This window comes from Hyla sarda, unplaced genomic scaffold (assembly GCF_029499605.1).
Source record: "Hyla sarda isolate aHylSar1 unplaced genomic scaffold, aHylSar1.hap1 scaffold_300, whole genome shotgun sequence".
Lineage (NCBI taxonomy): Eukaryota > Metazoa > Chordata > Amphibia > Anura > Hylidae > Hyla > Hyla sarda.
In genome coordinates, this window is record NW_026609716.1 from 115,565 (window position 1) to 136,615 (window position 21,051).

At 46.2% G+C, this 21,051-nt stretch overlaps 9 non-coding genes and 1 pseudogene across 9 annotated transcripts; all 10 read right to left on the reverse strand.

The window, feature by feature from the left end:
• Nucleotides 1-1,661: 1,661 nt before the first annotated feature.
• LOC130327621 (U2 spliceosomal RNA) lies at nt 1,662-1,852 on the reverse strand. The gene has a single exon (XR_008871971.1). It is a non-coding gene; the product is annotated as a U2 spliceosomal RNA (small nuclear RNA).
• Nucleotides 1,853-3,940: 2,088 nt separating this feature from the next.
• On the reverse strand, nt 3,941-4,131 carry LOC130327622 (U2 spliceosomal RNA). Its single transcript, XR_008871972.1, has one exon. It is a non-coding gene; the product is annotated as a U2 spliceosomal RNA (small nuclear RNA).
• A 2,101-nt stretch (nt 4,132-6,232) lies between these two features.
• Nucleotides 6,233-6,423, reverse strand: LOC130327625 (U2 spliceosomal RNA). Its single transcript, XR_008871974.1, has one exon. It is a non-coding gene; the product is annotated as a U2 spliceosomal RNA (small nuclear RNA).
• Nucleotides 6,424-8,515: 2,092 nt separating this feature from the next.
• Nucleotides 8,516-8,706, reverse strand: LOC130327553 (U2 spliceosomal RNA). The gene has a single exon (XR_008871919.1). It is a non-coding gene; the product is annotated as a U2 spliceosomal RNA (small nuclear RNA).
• Nucleotides 8,707-10,806: 2,100 nt separating this feature from the next.
• LOC130327576 (U2 spliceosomal RNA) lies at nt 10,807-10,994 on the reverse strand. Its single transcript, XR_008871938.1, has one exon. It is a non-coding gene; the product is annotated as a U2 spliceosomal RNA (small nuclear RNA).
• A 694-nt stretch (nt 10,995-11,688) lies between these two features.
• On the reverse strand, nt 11,689-11,848 carry LOC130327578 (U2 spliceosomal RNA; annotated as a pseudogene).
• Nucleotides 11,849-13,939: 2,091 nt separating this feature from the next.
• Nucleotides 13,940-14,130, reverse strand: LOC130327626 (U2 spliceosomal RNA). The gene has a single exon (XR_008871975.1). It is a non-coding gene; the product is annotated as a U2 spliceosomal RNA (small nuclear RNA).
• Nucleotides 14,131-16,224: 2,094 nt separating this feature from the next.
• Nucleotides 16,225-16,415, reverse strand: LOC130327627 (U2 spliceosomal RNA). Its single transcript, XR_008871976.1, has one exon. It is a non-coding gene; the product is annotated as a U2 spliceosomal RNA (small nuclear RNA).
• Nucleotides 16,416-18,507: 2,092 nt separating this feature from the next.
• LOC130327628 (U2 spliceosomal RNA) lies at nt 18,508-18,698 on the reverse strand. The gene has a single exon (XR_008871977.1). It is a non-coding gene; the product is annotated as a U2 spliceosomal RNA (small nuclear RNA).
• Nucleotides 18,699-20,792: 2,094 nt separating this feature from the next.
• LOC130327629 (U2 spliceosomal RNA) lies at nt 20,793-20,983 on the reverse strand. Its single transcript, XR_008871978.1, has one exon. It is a non-coding gene; the product is annotated as a U2 spliceosomal RNA (small nuclear RNA).
• Between the last annotated feature and the right edge of the window lie 68 nt (nt 20,984-21,051).

Sequence of the window (21,051 nt, forward strand, 5' to 3'; positions counted from 1 at the left end):
TCCGGGTTATTTGACAACCTATGGCGGTGATGGTTCTGCTCAGGCAGAGCAGTGCTGATGCTCCTCATAAAGCTGTCGCTGCTGTGAAGGTTCTAGGTGACATCACAATCCCTATGGTTACATACACAACAAAGCTGGGTTGTTGTTGTTTACACTCTGCAAGGCCTGTGGAAGTGAGTGACATCATAGCACTGTAGTTCTGAGGGTTCTAGATGGATGCAACAATCTCCTGTTGCTTCTATGAAGGCCATAATAGACGACATCACCAAACAGCTCCATAGTCACATACACAGCAAAGGAGAGATGTTGTTTACACCTAGTGATGTCAGTGGTATTGAGTGACATCACAGCACAGTGCTAAGGCTCCTGGGCCTGGACACAGCAGCGGCTGCAATATCTCAACGGAGAATACGTTTATATATATGTGTGTGTGTGCGCGTATATATATATATATATATATATATATATATATATATATATATATATTTCTCCGCCGAAATCACTTTTAAACCCATTTCCACCTTTTTTTCCCTTCTCTTCCTCTTACTTTTTTTTCACGTTTTTTTACGTTTTTCTCCTTTTCGCCTCTTTTCTGGGCGTATTATTCTTCTTTTTCTTCTTTTTTTTCGTCTAATGCATACCCCATCAGTGCAGCAATGCTTATTCAATACCGCCAGCAGATGGAGACACTGGGGGATAATTTTCTAAGGATTTATACTGATTTTTCCTGTCTGAATTTGTCGCACAGAAAGTTGCAGGCCAAATATGTGTGACATTTCTGCGACTTTAGCTTCTAGAGCATTTTTACAACATTATACATAGGTGCTGAATACATAAAAAGCGACTGTTCAGCGACAGACAAGTCGCATCGGCTGAAAGTAGGCCAGAATGTCAGTCCATGTTGGAGCAGGTTTAGATACAGTCTAAAGCATAGATCTCAAAGTCTGTGCACAGAATTTAGCAAGGGCCTCGCACCTTCTGATGCATCAGGTAGGTGCACTATAGCATAGCCTAACCCTCTGTACTTTGGTCTATATTGATGCGGGACATAGACAGCCAGCTGATGACCAATCCATTAGTGCAATGGATGGCTGGAAGCATTTGTCTTTGCCTTTGCAATACCACAGAAGCAATGCATGGTCAATGTACAGCAATGACACACCTGTGTGAACAGCCAGGAGACCCCCCCATGTTATGTTACATAGTTACATAGTTAGTACGGTCGAAAAAAGACATATGTCCATCAAGTTCAACCAGGGAATTAAGGGGTAGGGGTGTGGCGCGATATTGGGGAAGGGATGAGATTTTATATTTCTTCATAAGCATTAATCTTATTTTGTCAATTAGGAACATTCAGCACCCACCCGCTATCAAGGCAGCTGCCTATCATGTCATGCCCTACCTGCACAGGTGTGCTGGCTACTCAAATGATCCAATTAAGGAGGCCATTTAGTCAGCAGCAGCAGAAGTCCTGTGCCTGGACGCTCCAACAGCGGCCAGACACAAGCAGAAGCAGCAGAAGCAGCAGCAGCACCACCTTTTGTTTTTTGGCTGCAGCAGGAGCAGCAGCAGCAGCAGCAAGGCCCTCAGGGCTGGCTAGCTGGCTAGCCAGCAAGCAGGTAGCAATGAAAGTAGGAATCTTTCTTTTTAACCCTGTAAGGGGGTGGTGCACTGTACCCGAAGATACTGCCATATCGGGTCAATGCATAGGGCGACGGAAGCAAGCTTCGAAATCGGCCCCCGTTCTCAAAAATCCATTTAATATATGGTCCCCAGATAGGGGACGTATCAGATATTAAACTGATAAGAACAGATACTACACTTGATCTTAGCCAAAAGGCCGAGAAGCGATAACCGTGAAAGGGGCGGGCCCAACAAGGTCCCCTTCATGGGCACTATCACTGCTTGCTGTCAGGGAGGCTGCCAGACAATTTTCCATGCACACTCTGGGCTGGGGGGCAGTCAACCACCAGTACACACAGCAGAACCTAAACCCATACCATTATTGCTAAGCAGCAAGACAGGGGCCCATTGCACTCCCACGGGGCCTTTTTAAATGCAATCCATAACCCGGATTTGCCAGGAACCCTTCTTACTCCTCCTACTTGCATGTGACACTGGGCTTAGGATCTGCATAGGAAACACACACACAAGCACACACCTACCTTTGTTGCCTGCAGATGCCTCCTTGGCTGTCCCCAAACGGTATCAAACCAACACCCACGGGAAGCTGTAAGCATAGAGGACATGCCTGCACCCCATTGGACTTACCTGTGTGGGTTAAATCCGGGTTATTTGACAACCTATGGCGGTGATGGTTCTGCTCAGGCAGAGCAGTGCTGATGCTCCTCATAAAGCTGTCGCTGCTGTGAAGGTTCTAGGTGACATCACAATCCCTATGGTTACATACACAACAAAGCTGGGTTGTTGTTGTTTACACTCTGCAAGGCCTGTGGAAGTGAGTGACATCATAGCACTGTAGTTCTGAGGGTTCTAGATGGATGCAACAATCTCCTGTTGCTTCTATGAAGGCCATAATAGACGACATCACCAAACAGCTCCATAGTCACATACACAGCAAAGGAGAGATGTTGTTTACACCTAGTGATGTCAGTGGTATTGAGTGACATCACAGCACAGTGCTAAGGCTCCTGGGCCTGGACACAGCAGCGGCTGCAATATCTCAACGGAGAATACGTTTATATATATGTGTGTGTGTGCGCGTATATATATATATATATATATATATATATATATATATATATTTCTCCGCCGAAATCACTTTTAAACCCATTTCCACCTTTTTTTCCCTTCTCTTCCTCTTACTTTTTTTTCACGTTTTTTTACGTTTTTCTCCTTTTCGCCTCTTTTCTGGGCGTATTATTCTTCTTTTTCTTCTTTTTTTTCGTCTAATGCATACCCCATCAGTGCAGCAATGCTTATTCAATACCGCCAGCAGATGGAGACACTGGGGGATAATTTTCTAAGGATTTATACTGATTTTTCCTGTCTGAATTTGTCGCACAGAAAGTTGCAGGCCAAATATGTGTGACATTTCTGCGACTTTAGCTTCTAGAGCATTTTTACAACATTATACATAGGTGCTGAATACATAAAAAGCGACTGTTCAGCGACAGACAAGTCGCATCGGCTGAAAGTAGGCCAGAATGTCAGTCCATGTTGGAGCAGGTTTAGATACAGTCTAAAGCATAGATCTCAAAGTCTGTGCACAGAATTTAGCAAGGGCCTCGCACCTTCTGATGCATCAGGTAGGTGCACTATAGCATAGCCTAACCCTCTGTACTTTGGTCTATATTGATGCGGGACATAGACAGCCAGCTGATGACCAATCCATTAGTGCAATGGATGGCTGGAAGCATTTGTCTTTGCCTTTGCAATACCACAGAAGCAATGCATGGTCAATGTACAGCAATGACACACCTGTGTGAACAGCCAGGAGACCCCCCCATGTTATGTTACATAGTTACATAGTTAGTACGGTCGAAAAAAGACATATGTCCATCAAGTTCAACCAGGGAATTAAGGGGTAGGGGTGTGGCGCGATATTGGGGAAGGGATGAGATTTTATATTTCTTCATAAGCATTAATCTTATTTTGTCAATTAGGAACATTCAGCACCCACCCGCTATCAAGGCAGCTGCCTATCATGTCATGCCCTACCTGCACAGGTGTGCTGGCTACTCAAATGATCCAATTAAGGAGGCCATTTAGTCAGCAGCAGCAGAAGTCCTGTGCCTGGACGCTCCAACAGCGGCCAGACACAAGCAGAAGCAGCAGAAGCAGCAGCAGCACCACCTTTTGTTTTTTGGCTGCAGCAGCAGCAGCAGCAGCAGCAGCAAGGCCCACAGGGCTGGCTAGCTGGCTAGCCAGCAAGCAGGTAGCAATGAAAGTAGGAATCTTTCTTTTTAACCCTGTAAGGGGGTGGTGCACTGTACCCGAAGATACTGCCATATCGGGTCAATGCATAGGGCGACGGAAGCAAGCTTCGAAATCGGCCCCCGTTCTCAAAAATCCATTTAATATATGGTCCCCAGATAGGGGACGTATCAGATATTAAACTGATAAGAACAGATACTACACTTGATCTTAGCCAAAAGGCCGAGAAGCGATAACCGTGAAAGGGGCGGGCCCAACAAGGTCCCCTTCATGGGCACTATCACTGCTTGCTGTCAGGGAGGCTGCCAGACAATTTTCCATGCACACTCTGGGCTGGGGGGCAGTCAACCACCAGTACACACAGCAGAACCTAAACCCATACCATTATTGCTAAGCAGCAAGACAGGGGCCCATTGCACTCCCACGGGGCCTTTTTAAATGCAATCCATAACCCGGATTTGCCAGGAACCCTTCTTACTCCTCCTACTTGCATGTGACACTGGGCTTAGGATCTGCATAGGAAACACACACACAAGCACACACCTACCTTTGTTGCCTGCAGATGCCTCCTTGGCTGTCCCCAAACGGTATCAAACCAACACCCACGGGAAGCTGTAAGCATAGAGGACATGCCTGCACCCCATTGGACTTACCTGTGTGGGTTAAATCCGGGTTATTTGACAACCTATGGCGGTGATGGTTCTGCTCAGGCAGAGCAGTGCTGATGCTCCTCATAAAGCTGTCGCTGCTGTGAAGGTTCTAGGTGACATCACAATCCCTATGGTTACATACACAACAAAGCTGGGTTGTTGTTGTTTACACTCTGCAAGGCCTGTGGAAGTGAGTGACATCATAGCACTGTAGTTCTGAGGGTTCTAGATGGATGCAACAATCTCCTGTTGCTTCTATGAAGGCCATAATAGACGACATCACCAAACAGCTCCATAGTCACATACACAGCAAAGGAGAGATGTTGTTTACACCTAGTGATGTCAGTGGTATTGAGTGACATCACAGCACAGTGCTAAGGCTCCTGGGCCTGGACACAGCAGCGGCTGCAATATCTCAACGGAGAATACGTTTATATATATGTGTGTGTGTGCGCGTATATATATATATATATATATATATATATATATATATATATATATATATATATATTCTCCGCCGAAATCACTTTTAAACCCATTTCCACCTTTTTTTCCCTTCTCTTCCTCTTACTTTTTTTTCACGTTTTTTTACGTTTTTCTCCTTTTCGCCTCTTTTCTGGGCGTATTATTCTTCTTTTTCTTCTTTTTTTTCGTCTAATGCATACCCCATCAGTGCAGCAATGCTTATTCAATACCGCCAGCAGATGGAGACACTGGGGGATAATTTTCTAAGGATTTATACTGATTTTTCCTGTCTGAATTTGTCGCACAGAAAGTTGCAGGCCAAATATGTGTGACATTTCTGCGACTTTAGCTTCTAGAGCATTTTTACAACATTATACATAGGTGCTGAATACATAAAAAGCGACTGTTCAGCGACAGACAAGTCGCATCGGCTGAAAGTAGGCCAGAATGTCAGTCCATGTTGGAGCAGGTTTAGATACAGTCTAAAGCATAGATCTCAAAGTCTGTGCACAGAATTTAGCAAGGGCCTCGCACCTTCTGATGCATCAGGTAGGTGCACTATAGCATAGCCTAACCCTCTGTACTTTGGTCTATATTGATGCGGGACATAGACAGCCAGCTGATGACCAATCCATTAGTGCAATGGATGGCTGGAAGCATTTGTCTTTGCCTTTGCAATACCACAGAAGCAATGCATGGTCAATGTACAGCAATGACACACCTGTGTGAACAGCCAGGAGACCCCCCCATGTTATGTTACATAGTTACATAGTTAGTACGGTCGAAAAAAGACATATGTCCATCAAGTTCAACCAGGGAATTAAGGGGTAGGGGTGTGGCGCGATATTGGGGAAGGGATGAGATTTTATATTTCTTCATAAGCATTAATCTTATTTTGTCAATTAGGAACATTCAGCACCCACCCGCTATCAAGGCAGCTGCCTATCATGTCATGCCCTACCTGCACAGGTGTGCTGGCTACTCAAATGATCCAATTAAGGAGGCCATTTAGTCAGCAGCAGCAGAAGTCCTGTGCCTGGACGCTCCAACAGCGGCCAAACACAAGCAGAAGCAGCAGAAGCAGCAGCAGCACCACCTTTTGTTTTTTGGCTGCAGCAGCAGCAGCAGCAGCAGCAGCAAGGCCCACAGGGCTGGCTAGCTGGCTAGCCAGCAAGCAGGTAGCAATGAAAGTAGGAATCTTTCTTTTTAACCCTGTAAGGGGGTGGTGCACTGTACCCGAAGATACTGCCATATCGGGTCAATGCATAGGGCGACGGAAGCAAGCTTCGAAATCGGCCCCCGTTCTCAAAAATCCATTTAATATATGGTCCCCAGATAGGGGACGTATCAGATATTAAACTGATAAGAACAGATACTACACTTGATCTTAGCCAAAAGGCCGAGAAGCGATAACCGTGAAAGGGGCGGGCCCAACAAGGTCCCCTTCATGGGCACTATCACTGCTTGCTGTCAGGGAGGCTGCCAGACAATTTTCCATGCACACTCTGGGCTGGGGGGCAGTCAACCACCAGTACACACAGCAGAACCTAAACCCATACCATTATTGCTAAGCAGCAAGACAGGGGCCCATTGCACTCCCACGGGGCCTTTTTAAATGCAATCCATAACCCGGATTTGCCAGGAACCCTTCTTACTCCTCCTACTTGCATGTGACACTGGGCTTAGGATCTGCATAGGAAACACACACACAAGCACACACCTACCTTTGTTGCCTGCAGATGCCTCCTTGGCTGTCCCCAAACGGTATCAAACCAACACCCACGGGAAGCTGTAAGCATAGAGGACATGCCTGCACCCCATTGGACTTACCTGTGTGGGTTAAATCCGGGTTATTTGACAACCTATGGCGGTGATGGTTCTGCTCAGGCAGAGCAGTGCTGATGCTCCTCATAAAGCTGTCGCTGCTGTGAAGGTTCTAGGTGACATCACAATCCCTATGGTTACATACACAACAAAGCTGGGTTGTTGTTGTTTACACTCTGCAAGGCCTGTGGAAGTGAGTGACATCATAGCACTGTAGTTCTGAGGGTTCTAGATGGATGCAACAATCTCCTGTTGCTTCTATGAAGGCCATAATAGACGACATCACCAAACAGCTCCATAGTCACATACACAGCAAAGGAGAGATGTTGTTTACACCTAGTGATGTCAGTGGTATTGAGTGACATCACAGCACAGTGCTAAGGCTCCTGGGCCTGGACACAGCAGCGGCTGCAATATCTCAACGGAGAATACGTTTATATATATGTGTGTGTGTGCGCGTATATATATATATATATATATATATATATATATATATATATATATTTCTCCGCCGAAATCACTTTTAAACCCATTTCCACCTTTTTTTCCCTTCTCTTCCTCTTACTTTTTTTTCACGTTTTTTTACGTTTTTCTCCTTTTCGCCTCTTTTCTGGGCGTATTATTCTTCTTTTTCTTCTTTTTTTTCGTCTAATGCATACCCCATCAGTGCAGCAATGCTTATTCAATACCGCCAGCAGATGGAGACACTGGGGGATAATTTTCTAAGGATTTATACTGATTTTTCCTGTCTGAATTTGTCGCACAGAAAGTTGCAGGCCAAATATGTGTGACATTTCTGCGACTTTAGCTTCTAGAGCATTTTTACAACATTATACATAGGTGCTGAATACATAAAAAGCGACTGTTCAGCGACAGACAAGTCGCATCGGCTGAAAGTAGGCCAGAATGTCAGTCCATGTTGGAGCAGGTTTAGATACAGTCTAAAGCATAGATCTCAAAGTCTGTGCACAGAATTTAGCAAGGGCCTCGCACCTTCTGATGCATCAGGTAGGTGCACTATAGCATAGCCTAACCCTCTGTACTTTGGTCTATATTGATGCGGGACATAGACAGCCAGCTGATGACCAATCCATTAGTGCAATGGATGGCTGGAAGCATTTGTCTTTGCCTTTGCAATACCACAGAAGCAATGCATGGTCAATGTACAGCAATGACACACCTGTGTGAACAGCCAGGAGACCCCCCCATGTTATGTTACATAGTTACATAGTTAGTACGGTCGAAAAAAGACATATGTCCATCAAGTTCAACCAGGGAATTAAGGGGTAGGGGTGTGGCGCGATATTGGGGAAGGGATGAGATTTTATATTTCTTCATAAGCATTAATCTTATTTTGTCAATTAGGAACATTCAGCACCCACCCGCTATCAAGGCAGCTGCCTATCATGTCATGCCCTACCTGCACAGGTGTGCTGGCTACTCAAATGATCCAATTAAGGAGGCCATTTAGTCAGCAGCAGCAGAAGTCCTGTGCCTGGACGCTCCAACAGCGGCCAGACACAAGCAGAAGCAGCAGAAGCAGCAGCAGCACCACCTTTTGTTTTTTGGCTGCAGCAGCAGCAGCAGCAGCAGCAGCAAGGCCCACAGGGCTGGCTAGCTGGCTAGCCAGCAAGCAGGTAGCAATGAAAGTAGGAATCTTTCTTTTTAACCCTGTAAGGGGGTGGTGCACTGTACCTGAAGATACTGCCATATCGGGTCAATGCATAGGGCGACGGAAGCAAGCTTCGAAATCGGCCCCCGTTCTCAAAAATCCATTTAATATATGGTCCCCAGATAGGGGACGTATCAGATATTAAACTGATAAGAACAGATACTACACTTGATCTTAGCCAAAAGGCCGAGAAGCGATAACCGTGAAAGGGGCGGGCCCAACAAGGTCCCCTTCATGGGCACTATCACTGCTTGCTGTCAGGGAGGCTGCCAGACAATTTTCCATGCACACTCTGGGCTGGGGGGCAGTCAACCACCAGTACACACAGCAGAACCTAAACCCATACCATTATTGCTAAGCAGCAAGACAGGGGCCCATTGCACTCCCACGGGGCCTTTTTAAATGCAATCCATAACCCGGATTTGCCAGGAACCCTTCTTACTCCTCCTACTTGCATGTGACACTGGGCTTAGGATCTGCATAGGAAACACACACACAAGCACACACCTACCTTTGTTGCCTGCAGATGCCTCCTTGGCTGTCCCCAAACGGTATCAAACCAACACCCACGGGAAGCTGTAAGCATAGAGGACATGCCTGCACCCCATTGGACTTACCTGTGTGGGTTAAATCCGGGTTATTTGACAACCTATGGCGGTGATGGTTCTGCTCAGGCAGAGCAGTGCTGATGCTCCTCATAAAGCTGTCGCTGCTGTGAAGGTTCTAGGTGACATCACAATCCCTATGGTTACATACACAACAAAGCTGGGTTGTTGTTGTTTACACTCTGCAAGGCCTGTGGAAGTGAGTGACATCATAGCACTGTAGTTCTGAGGGTTCTAGATGGATGCAACAATCTCCTGTTGCTTCTATGAAGGCCATAATAGACGACATCACCAAACAGCTCCATAGTCACATACACAGCAAAGGAGAGATGTTGTTTACACCTAGTGATGTCAGTGGTATTGAGTGACATCACAGCACAGTGCTAAGGCTCCTGGGCCTGGACACAGCAGCGGCTGCAATATCTCAACGGAGAATACGTTTATATATATGTGTGTGTGTGCGCGTATATATATATATATATATATATATATATATATATATATATATATATATATATTTCTCCGCCGAAATCACTTTTAAACCCATTTCCACCTTTTTTTCCCTTCTCTTCCTCTTACTTTTTTTTCACGTTTTTTTACGTTTTTCTCCTTTTCGCCTCTTTTCTGGGCGTATTATTCTTCTTTTTCTTCTTTTTTTTCGTCTAATGCATACCCCATCAGTGCAGCAATGCTTATTCAATACCGCCAGCAGATGGAGACACTGGGGGATAATTTTCTAAGGATTTATACTGATTTTTCCTGTCTGAATTTGTCGCACAGAAAGTTGCAGGCCAAATATGTGTGACATTTCTGCGACTTTAGCTTCTAGAGCATTTTTACAACATTATACATAGGTGCTGAATACATAAAAAGCGACTGTTCAGCGACAGACAAGTCGCATCGGCTGAAAGTAGGCCAGAATGTCAGTCCATGTTGGAGCAGGTTTAGATACAGTCTAAAGCATAGATCTCAAAGTCTGTGCACAGAATTTAGCAAGGGCCTCGCACCTTCTGATGCATCAGGTAGGTGCACTATAGCATAGCCTAACCCTCTGTACTTTGGTCTATATTGATGCGGGACATAGACAGCCAGCTGATGACCAATCCATTAGTGCAATGGATGGCTGGAAGCATTTGTCTTTGCCTTTGCAATACCACAGAAGCAATGCATGGTCAATGTACAGCAATGACACACCTGTGTGAACAGCCAGGAGACCCCCCCATGTTATGTTACATAGTTACATAGTTAGTACGGTCGAAAAAAGACATATGTCCATCAAGTTCAACCAGGGAATTAAGGGGTAGGGGTGTGGCGCGATATTGGGGAAGGGATGAGATTTTATATTTCTTCATAAGCATTAATCTTATTTTGTCAATTAGGAACATTCAGCACCCACCCGCTATCAAGGCAGCTGCCTATCATGTCATGCCCTACCTGCACAGGTGTGCTGGCTACTCAAATGATCCAATTAAGGAGGCCATTTAGTCAGCAGCAGCAGAAGTCCTGTGCCTGGACGCTCCAACAGCGGCCAGACACAAGCAGAAGCAGCAGAAGCAGCAGCAGCACCACCTTTTGTTTTTTGGCTGCAGCAGCAGCAGCAGCAGCAGCAGCAAGGCCCACAGGGCTGGCTAGCTGGCTAGCCAGCAAGCAGGTAGCAATGAAAGTAGGAATCTTTCTTTTTAACCCTGTAAGGGGGTGGTGCACTGTACCCGAAGATACTGCCATATCGGGTCAATGCATAGGGCGACGGAAGCAAGCTTCGAAATCGGCCCCCGTTCTCAAAAATCCATTTAATATATGGTCCCCAGATAGGGGACGTATCAGATATTAAACTGATAAGAACAGATTTTTTTTTTTTTTTTTTTTTTATCTAAAGCCGAGGAACGTGCTTTCGATTCACCCAAAGTGCAAGAAAAAGTGCAAACGTGTTACACTAAAAAAAACGTGCACAAAGGATGCGGTCTATCGCAAGCCCTTCTCCGATAGGAGAGAGGCCCCCCAACAAACCTTACCCTTCGCCTCCGGACCAAAAGGTACCTGCGAGGTTCCAGGTTCGATGTCCCTTTTCGCCGAAGCTACTAGGGGACCACAAATGCTCCCGGCATCCCCCTTGGCGTTAGCCAAGGTATCTGCCCGCAGAGCCGATTACGGTAGGTACCCTGCCAAAGCAGGAGTACCCGGGGTGTTTGCAGGGAGGTGCGGAACCTAATGGCCACACACACCTCCCCTAGACCGCCAGGAGGGACACCCAGAAGGGCTACCGCATCCTGACAAATCCTGTGAACACACAACACGCAAAAAGTGACACAGTGAGACAAAAAATAAATAAATAAGTGAATGTGTGCAGATATACTGCCCGGACATCCGGCCGGATCTATAAAAATTTCTCTGATCCTAGCCAGAAGGCCGGGAATCAAGAGGTGAGTGCCACAAGGTGAAGAGATTATGGTGCCCGTGCTTCAACTCAGTGAGTCTATTCTCCCAGTGAGTTTCGGCACCTCGGGGTCACCACTCCCCGAGGCACAAAAGTACCTCGGCTCTAGACCCTCTCAGCCTCATGGCGAGACCCGAAGGGAACAGGTCACATCGGGGCAGCCGTCGAGCTGATTCCTCAGAACCAGCCCCGGAAAGCCCTGGTACACCTGCATCCTCCATGCAGCACCCATCCCCACCAGCATGAAAACTGATAAGAACAGATACTACACTTGATCTTAGCCAAAAGGCCGAGAAGCGATAACCGTGAAAGGGGCGGGCCCAACAAGGTCCCCTTCATGGGCACTATCACTGCTTGCTGTCAGGGAGGCTGCCAGACAATTTTCCATGCACACTCTGGGCTGGGGGGCAGTCAACCACCAGTACACACAGCAGAACCTAAACCCATACCATTATTGCTAAGCAGCAAGACAGGGGCCCATTGCACTCCCACGGGGCCTTTTTAAATGCAATCCATAACCCGGATTTGCCAGGAACCCTTCTTACTCCTCCTACTTGCATGTGACACTGGGCTTAGGATCTGCATAGGAAACACACACACAAGCACACACCTACCTTTGTTGCCTGCAGATGCCTCCTTGGCTGTCCCCAAACGGTATCAAACCAACACCCACGGGAAGCTGTAAGCATAGAGGACATGCCTGCACCCCATTGGACTTACCTGTGTGGGTTAAATCCGGGTTATTTGACAACCTATGGCGGTGATGGTTCTGCTCAGGCAGAGCAGTGCTGATGCTCCTCATAAAGCTGTCGCTGCTGTGAAGGTTCTAGGTGACATCACAATCCCTATGGTTACATACACAACAAAGCTGGGTTGTTGTTGTTTACACTCTGCAAGGCCTGTGGAAGTGAGTGACATCATAGCACTGTAGTTCTGAGGGTTCTAGATGGATGCAACAATCTCCTGTTGCTTCTATGAAGGCCATAATAGACGACATCACCAAACAGCTCCATAGTCACATACACAGCAAAGGAGAGATGTTGTTTACACCTAGTGATGTCAGTGGTATTGAGTGACATCACAGCACAGTGCTAAGGCTCCTGGGCCTGGACACAGCAGCGGCTGCAATATCTCAACGGAGAATACGTTTATATATATGTGTGTGTGTGCGCGTATATATATATATATATATATATATATATATATATATATATTTCTCCGCCGAAATCACTTTTAAACCCATTTCCACCTTTTTTTCCCTTCTCTTCCTCTTACTTTTTTTTCACGTTTTTTTACGTTTTTCTCCTTTTCGCCTCTTTTCTGGGCGTATTATTCTTCTTTTTCTTCTTTTTTTTCGTCTAATGCATACCCCATCAGTGCAGCAATGCTTATTCAATACCGCCAGCAGATGGAGACACTGGGGGATAATTTTCTAAGGATTTATACTGATTTTTCCTGTCTGAATTTGTCGCACAGAAAGTTGCAGGCCAAATATGTGTGACATTTCTGCGACTTTAGCTTCTAGAGCATTTTTACAACATTATACATAGGTGCTGAATACATAAAAAGCGACTGTTCAGCGACAGACAAGTCGCATCGGCTGAAAGTAGGCCAGAATGTCAGTCCATGTTGGAGCAGGTTTAGATACAGTCTAAAGCATAGATCTCAAAGTCTGTGCACAGAATTTAGCAAGGGCCTCGCACCTTCTGATGCATCAGGTAGGTGCACTATAGCATAGCCTAACCCTCTGTACTTTGGTCTATATTGATGCGGGACATAGACAGCCAGCTGATGACCAATCCATTAGTGCAATGGATGGCTGGAAGCATTTGTCTTTGCCTTTGCAATACCACAGAAGCAATGCATGGTCAATGTACAGCAATGACACACCTGTGTGAACAGCCAGGAGACCCCCCCATGTTATGTTACATAGTTACATAGTTAGTACGGTCGAAAAAAGACATATGTCCATCAAGTTCAACCAGGGAATTAAGGGGTAGGGGTGTGGCGCGATATTGGGGAAGGGATGAGATTTTATATTTCTTCATAAGCATTAATCTTATTTTGTCAATTAGGAACATTCAGCACCCACCCGCTATCAAGGCAGCTGCCTATCATGTCATGCCCTACCTGCACAGGTGTGCTGGCTACTCAAATGATCCAATTAAGGAGGCCATTTAGTCAGCAGCAGCAGAAGTCCTGTGCCTGGACGCTCCAACAGCGGCCAGACACAAGCAGAAGCAGCAGAAGCAGCAGCAGCACCACCTTTTGTTTTTTGGCTGCAGCAGCAGCAGCAGCAGCAGCAGCAGCAAGGCCCACAGGGCTGGCTAGCTGGCTAGCCAGCAAGCAGGTAGCAATGAAAGTAGGAATCTTTCTTTTTAACCCTGTAAGGGGGTGGTGCACTGTACCCGAAGATACTGCCATATCGGGTCAATGCATAGGGCGACGGAAGCAAGCTTCGAAATCGGCCCCCGTTCTCAAAAATCCATTTAATATATGGTCCCCAGATAGGGGACGTATCAGATATTAAACTGATAAGAACAGATACTACACTTGATCTTAGCCAAAAGGCCGAGAAGCGATAACCGTGAAAGGGGCGGGCCCAACAAGGTCCCCTTCATGGGCACTATCACTGCTTGCTGTCAGGGAGGCTGCCAGACAATTTTCCATGCACACTCTGGGCTGGGGGGCAGTCAACCACCAGTACACACAGCAGAACCTAAACCCATACCATTATTGCTAAGCAGCAAGACAGGGGCCCATTGCACTCCCACGGGGCCTTTTTAAATGCAATCCATAACCCGGATTTGCCAGGAACCCTTCTTACTCCTCCTACTTGCATGTGACACTGGGCTTAGGATCTGCATAGGAAACACACACACAAGCACACACCTACCTTTGTTGCCTGCAGATGCCTCCTTGGCTGTCCCCAAACGGTATCAAACCAACACCCACGGGAAGCTGTAAGCATAGAGGACATGCCTGCACCCCATTGGACTTACCTGTGTGGGTTAAATCCGGGTTATTTGACAACCTATGGCGGTGATGGTTCTGCTCAGGCAGAGCAGTGCTGATGCTCCTCATAAAGCTGTCGCTGCTGTGAAGGTTCTAGGTGACATCACAATCCCTATGGTTACATACACAACAAAGCTGGGTTGTTGTTGTTTACACTCTGCAAGGCCTGTGGAAGTGAGTGACATCATAGCACTGTAGTTCTGAGGGTTCTAGATGGATGCAACAATCTCCTGTTGCTTCTATGAAGGCCATAATAGACGACATCACCAAACAGCTCCATAGTCACATACACAGCAAAGGAGAGATGTTGTTTACACCTAGTGATGTCAGTGGTATTGAGTGACATCACAGCACAGTGCTAAGGCTCCTGGGCCTGGACACAGCAGCGGCTGCAATATCTCAACGGAGAATACGTTTATATATATGTGTGTGTGTGCGCGTATATATATATATATATATATATATATATATATATATATATTTCTCCGCCGAAATCACTTTTAAACCCATTTCCACCTTTTTTTCCCTTCTCTTCCTCTTACTTTTTTTTCACGTTTTTTTACGTTTTTCTCCTTTTCGCCTCTTTTCTGGGCGTATTATTCTTCTTTTTCTTCTTTTTTTTCGTCTAATGCATACCCCATCAGTGCAGCAATGCTTATTCAATACCGCCAGCAGATGGAGACACTGGGGGATAATTTTCTAAGGATTTATACTGATTTTTCCTGTCTGAATTTGTCGCACAGAAAGTTGCAGGCCAAATATGTGTGACATTTCTGCGACTTTAGCTTCTAGAGCATTTTTACAACATTATACATAGGTGCTGAATACATAAAAAGCGACTGTTCAGCGACAGACAAGTCGCATCGGCTGAAAGTAGGCCAGAATGTCAGTCCATGTTGGAGCAGGTTTAGATACAGTCTAAAGCATAGATCTCAAAGTCTGTGCACAGAATTTAGCAAGGGCCTCGCACCTTCTGATGCATCAGGTAGGTGCACTATAGCATAGCCTAACCCTCTGTACTTTGGTCTATATTGATGCGGGACATAGACAGCCAGCTGATGACCAATCCATTAGTGCAATGGATGGCTGGAAGCATTTGTCTTTGCCTTTGCAATACCACAGAAGCAATGCATGGTCAATGTACAGCAATGACACACCTGTGTGAACAGCCAGGAGACCCCCCCATGTTATGTTACATAGTTACATAGTTAGTACGGTCGAAAAAAGACATATGTCCATCAAGTTCAACCAGGGAATTAAGGGGTAGGGGTGTGGCGCGATATTGGGGAAGGGATGAGATTTTATATTTCTTCATAAGCATTAATCTTATTTTGTCAATTAGGAACATTCAGCACCCACCCGCTATCAAGGCAGCTGCCTATCATGTCATGCCCTACCTGCACAGGTGTGCTGGCTACTCAAATGATCCAATTAAGGAGGCCATTTAGTCAGCAGCAGCAGAAGTCCTGTGCCTGGACGCTCCAACAGCGGCCAGACACAAGCAGAAGCAGCAGAAGCAGCAGCAGCACCACCTTTTGTTTTTTGGCTGCAGCAGCAGCAGCAGCAGCAGCAGCAGCAGCAAGGCCCACAGGGCTGGCTAGCTGGCTAGCCAGCAAGCAGGTAGCAATGAAAGTAGGAATCTTTCTTTTTAACCCTGTAAGGGGGTGGTGCACTGTACCCGAAGATACTGCCATATCGGGTCAATGCATAGGGCGACGGAAGCAAGCTTCGAAATCGGCCCCCGTTCTCAAAAATCCATTTAATATATGGTCCCCAGATAGGGGACGTATCAGATATTAAACTGATAAGAACAGATACTACACTTGATCTTAGCCAAAAGGCCGAGAAGCGATAACCGTGAAAGGGGCGGGCCCAACAAGGTCCCCTTCATGGGCACTATCACTGCTTGCTGTCAGGGAGGCTGCCAGACAATTTTCCATGCACACTCTGGGCTGGGGGGCAGTCAACCACCAGTACACACAGCAGAACCTAAACCCATACCATTATTGCTAAGCAGCAAGACAGGGGCCCATTGCACTCCCACGGGGCCTTTTTAAATGCAATCCATAACCCGGATTTGCCAGGAACCCTTCTTACTCCTCCTACTTGCATGTGACACTGGGCTTAGGATCTGCATAGGAAACACACACACAAGCACACACCTACCTTTGTTGCCTGCAGATGCCTCCTTGGCTGTCCCCAAACGGTATCAAACCAACACCCACGGGAAGCTGTAAGCATAGAGGACATGCCTGCACCCCATTGGACTTACCTGTGTGGGTTAAATCCGGGTTATTTGACAACCTATGGCGGTGATGGTTCTGCTCAGGCAGAGCAGTGCTGATGCTCCTCATAAAGCTGTCGCTGCTGTGAAGGTTCTAGGTGACATCACAATCCCTATGGTTACATACACAACAAAGCTGGGTTGTTGTTGTTTACACTCTGCAAGGCCTGTGGAAGTGAGTGACATCATAGCACTGTAGTTCTGAGGGTTCTAGATGGATGCAACAATCTCCTGTTGCTTCTATGAAGGCCATAATAGACGACATCACCAAACAGCTCCATAGTCACATACACAGCAAAGGAGAGATGTTGTTTACACCTAGTGATGTCAGTGGTATTGAGTGACATCACAGCACAGTGCTAAGGCTCCTGGGCCTGGACACAGCAGCGGCTGCAATATCTCAACGGAGAATACGTTTATATATATGTGTGTGTGTGCGCGTATATATATATATATATATATATATATATATATATATATATATATTTCTCCGCCGAAATCACTTTTAAACCCATTTCCACCTTTTTTTCCCTTCTCTTCCTCTTACTTTTTTTTCACGTTTTTTTACGTTTTTCTCCTTTTCGCCTCTTTTCTGGGCGTATTATTCTTCTTTTTCTTCTTTTTTTTCGTCTAATGCATACCCCATCAGTGCAGCAATGCTTATTCAATACCGCCAGCAGATGGAGACACTGGGGGATAATTTTCTAAGGATTTATACTGATTTTTCCTGTCTGAATTTGTCGCACAGAAAGTTGCAGGCCAAATATGTGTGACATTTCTGCGACTTTAGCTTCTAGAGCATTTTTACAACATTATACATAGGTGCTGAATACATAAAAAGCGACTGTTCAGCGACAGACAAGTCGCATCGGCTGAAAGTAGGCCAGAATGTCAGTCCATGTTGGAGCAGGTTTAGATACAGTCTAAAGCATAGATCTCAAAGTCTGTGCACAGAATTTAGCAAGGGCCTCGCACCTTCTGATGCATCAGGTAGGTGCACTATAGCATAGCCTAACCCTCTGTACTTTGGTCTATATTGATGCGGGACATAGACAGCCAGCTGATGACCAATCCATTAGTGCAATGGATGGCTGGAAGCATTTGTCTTTGCCTTTGCAATACCACAGAAGCAATGCATGGTCAATGTACAGCAATGACACACCTGTGTGAACAGCCAGGAGACCCCCCCATGTTATGTTACATAGTTACATAGTTAGTACGGTCGAAAAAAGACATATGTCCATCAAGTTCAACCAGGGAATTAAGGGGTAGGGGTGTGGCGCGATATTGGGGAAGGGATGAGATTTTATATTTCTTCATAAGCATTAATCTTATTTTGTCAATTAGGAACATTCAGCACCCACCCGCTATCAAGGCAGCTGCCTATCATGTCATGCCCTACCTGCACAGGTGTGCTGGCTACTCAAATGATCCAATTAAGGAGGCCATTTAGTCAGCAGCAGCAGAAGTCCTGTGCCTGGACGCTCCAACAGCGGCCAGACACAAGCAGAAGCAGCAGAAGCAGCAGCAGCACCACCTTTTGTTTTTTGGCTGCAGCAGCAGCAGCAGCAGCAGCAGCAAGGCCCACAGGGCTGGCTAGCTGGCTAGCCAGCAAGCAGGTAGCAATGAAAGTAGGAATCTTTCTTTTTAACCCTGTAAGGGGGTGGTGCACTGTACCCGAAGATACTGCCATATCGGGTCAATGCATAGGGCGACGGAAGCAAGCTTCGAAATCGGCCCCCGTTCTCAAAAATCCATTTAATATATGGTCCCCAGATAGGGGACGTATCAGATATTAAACTGATAAGAACAGATACTACACTTGATCTTAGCCAAAAGGCCGAGAAGCGATAACCGTGAAAGGGGCGGGCCCAACAAGGTCCCCTTCATGGGCACTATCACTGCTTGCTGTCAGGGAGGCTGCCAGACAATTTTCCATGCACACTCTGGGCTGGGGGGCAGTCAACCACCAGTACACACAGCAGAACCTAAACCCATACCATTATTGCTAAGCAGCAAGACAGGGGCCCATTGCACTCCCACGGGGCCTTTTTAAATGCAATCCATAACCCGGATTTGCCAGGAACCCTTCTTACTCCTCCTACTTGCATGTGACACTGGGCTTAGGATCTGCATAGGAAACACACACACAAGCACACACCTACCTTTGTTGCCTGCAGATGCCTCCTTGGCTGTCCCCAAACGGTATCAAACCAACACCCACGGGAAGCTGTAAGCATAGAGGACATGCCTGCACCCCATTGGACTTACCTGTGTGGGTTAAATCCGGGTTATTTGACAACCTATGGCGGTGATGGTTCTGCTCAGGCAGAGCAGTGCTGATGCTCCTCATAAAGCTGTCGCTGCTGTGAAGGTTCTAGGTGACATCACAATCCCTATGGTTACATACACAACAAAGCTGGGTTGTTGTTGTTTACACTCTGCAAGGCCTGTGGAAGTGAGTGACATCATAGCACTGTAGTTCTGAGGGTTCTAGATGGATGCAACAATCTCCTGTTGCTTCTATGAAGGCCATAATAGACGACATCACCAAACAGCTCCATAGTCACATACACAGCAAAGGAGAGATGTTGTTTACACCTAGTGATGTCAGTGGTATTGAGTGACATCACAGCACAGTGCTAAGGCTCCTGGGCCTGGACACAGCAGCGGCTGCAATATCTCAACGGAGAATACGTTTATATATATGTGTGTGTGTGCGCGTATATATATATATATATATATATATATATATATATATATATATATATTTCTCCGCCGAAATCACTTTTAAACCCATTTCCACCTTTTTTTCCCTTCTCTTCCTCTTACTTTTTTTTCACGTTTTTTTACGTTTTTCTCCTTTTCGCCTCTTTTCTGGGCGTATTATTCTTCTTTTTCTTCTTTTTTTTCGTCTAATGCATACCCCATCAGTGCAGCAATGCTTATTCAATACCGCCAGCAGATGGAGACACTGGGGGATAATTTTCTAAGGATTTATACTGATTTTTCCTGTCTGAATTTGTCGCACAGAAAGTTGCAGGCCAAATATGTGTGACATTTCTGCGACTTTAGCTTCTAGAGCATTTTTACAACATTATACATAGGTGCTGAATACATAAAAAGCGACTGTTCAGCGACAGACAAGTCGCATCGGCTGAAAGTAGGCCAGAATGTCAGTCCATGTTGGAGCAGGTTTAGATACAGTCTAAAGCATAGATCTCAAAGTCTGTGCACAGAATTTAGCAAGGGCCTCGCACCTTCTGATGCATCAGGTAGGTGCACTATAGCATAGCCTAACCCTCTGTACTTTGGTCTATATTGATGCGGGACATAGACAGCCAGCTGATGACCAATCCATTAGTGCAATGGATGGCTGGAAGCATTTGTCTTTGCCTTTGCAATACCACAGAAGCAATGCATGGTCAATGTACAGCAATGACACACCTGTGTGAACAGCCAGGAGACCCCCCCATGTTATGTTACATAGTTACATAGTTAGTACGGTCGAAAAAAGACATATGTCCATCAAGTTCAACCAGGGAATTAAGGGGTAGGGGTGTGGCGCGATATTGGGGAAGGGATGAGATTTTATATTTCTTCATAAGCATTAATCTTATTTTGTCAATTAGGAACATTCAGCACCCACCCGCTATCAAGGCAGCTGCCTATCATGTCATGCCCTACCTGCACAGGTGTGCTGGCTACTCAAATGATCCAATTAAGGAGGCCATTTAGTCAGCAGCAGCAGAAGTCCTGTGCCTGGACGCTCCAACAGCGGCCAGACACAAGCAGAAGCAGCAGAAGCAGCAGCAGCACCACCTTTTGTTTTTTGGCTGCAGCAGCAGCAGCAGCAGCAGCAGCAAGGCCCACAGGGCTGGCTAGCTGGCTAGCCAGCAAGCAGGTAGCAATGAAAGTAGGAATCTTTCTTTTTAACCCTGTAAGGGGGTGGTGCACTGTACCCGAAGATACTGCCATATCGGGTCAATGCATAGGGCGACGGAAGCAAGCTTCGAAATCGGCCCCCGTTCTCAAAAATCCATTTAATATATGGTCCCCAGATAGGGGACGTATCAGATATTAAACTGATAAGAACAGATACTACACTTGATCTTAGCCAAAAGGCCGAGAAGCGATAACCGTGAAAGGGGCGGGCCCAACAAGGTCCCCTTCATGGGCACTATCACTGCTTGCTGTCAGGGAGG